Raw genomic sequence first — 1,278 nt, 5'->3', positions numbered from 1 at the left:
TCCTAACTTAGATCTTGTTTATTGTGTTCCTTTTGTTTCACGTTCTTGTGCTTCTTTACTTTTATTTCATTTTTAATCTTCTTTTAAGTTCCTTTTCTTTTCTTTGATCCTCTTTATTTTTCTTTTCTTTTTCTAAAAAAAATTTAAATTTTTTCGTACTTACATTATTTATTAGTTTCTTTAATATTCTATTCCACGTTCTTTTTTTTTTCTTTTTGAGTTTCTCTTCCCTTCTATTTTATTTTTCTTGTCTAAAATTAAAACCTGTTTTATTTTCTTTTCTGTGTATTCCGGACGGGTGCGGAAGTTTGACCAATTAAGAATTCAATATAGGAAATACGTTGCGAGTATAGCTCTTAACCAGCAAAAATCCGCCTCATCAATTTAGAAAGGTTGTCACAAAATTAAAATAAAAATACTAGGAGTATGAGTCCCAGGTCGTCTCCCAACGAGTTGACAAAGAGGGTGCTAATTTATTAATTAGGAGTTTTCTGGAAAATTTTGAGTTTGGAAAATGGGCAAATAAATAATTGTAAATTAAAGCAATAAAAGTTAAAAGAGATTTATAATATTCAAAATAAAAGGCCTTGACTGGGGGAATGATTAATTGGAAGTTCTGTCCTTGTTGGAATTTTCTCAAGTGTAGTATAAAGTGGTTGTTATTTTCACTTAGTTAACCCTTACTAAATAAAGGAAAGTCAAGTGATTGAGCTAACTCTTATTCACAAATCCTAGTCCTCTCCCTTGGGAAGGTCTAGCGTTAGTAAATACAGAATTAGCCAACAACTTCCAATTTAACTAATCACTTGAGCATTCCAACTCAAGTATCTCCTTTTAATCAACCCCCATGTCAAGTTGGGAATCTACTCCATTGACATGAGAATTACTTGCATAGAATTAAATAAGGAATAAAAGGAAGACATGATAGACAATAACTTTGATTCAATTAAAAGTAAAAGTAATCCTTTGCATTAATAAATTCTAAAAAATAATCCAATTGTAACTCTAAACAAGAATTAAGAATATGGAATAATAAAAGAGTAAGAAAATAAACTAGAATAGTATCTTCAACGGAGGTGATGACTCTTCAATATCCAAAGTAAAAGCATAAAACTATAAAACTATGAATGTAAAGAAAACCTAGAGGAAGAGTAATTTTCTCTCTAGATTCAGATCTAAAACTAAAACAATGCTAATGAGAATGTGTGTCAAGTCTCTGCATATTCTCTGGCTCTAGTCTGTGTTTCTGGGCCAAAAACTGGGTCAAAACTCGACCCA

The sequence above is a fragment of the Arachis ipaensis genome, chromosome B6, assembly GCF_059453495.1.
Source record: "Arachis ipaensis isolate K30076 ecotype BB chromosome B6, ASM5945349v1, whole genome shotgun sequence".
In the NCBI taxonomy this organism is placed as follows: domain Eukaryota; kingdom Viridiplantae; phylum Streptophyta; class Magnoliopsida; order Fabales; family Fabaceae; genus Arachis; species Arachis ipaensis.
This window is presented reverse-complemented; position numbering follows the sequence as displayed.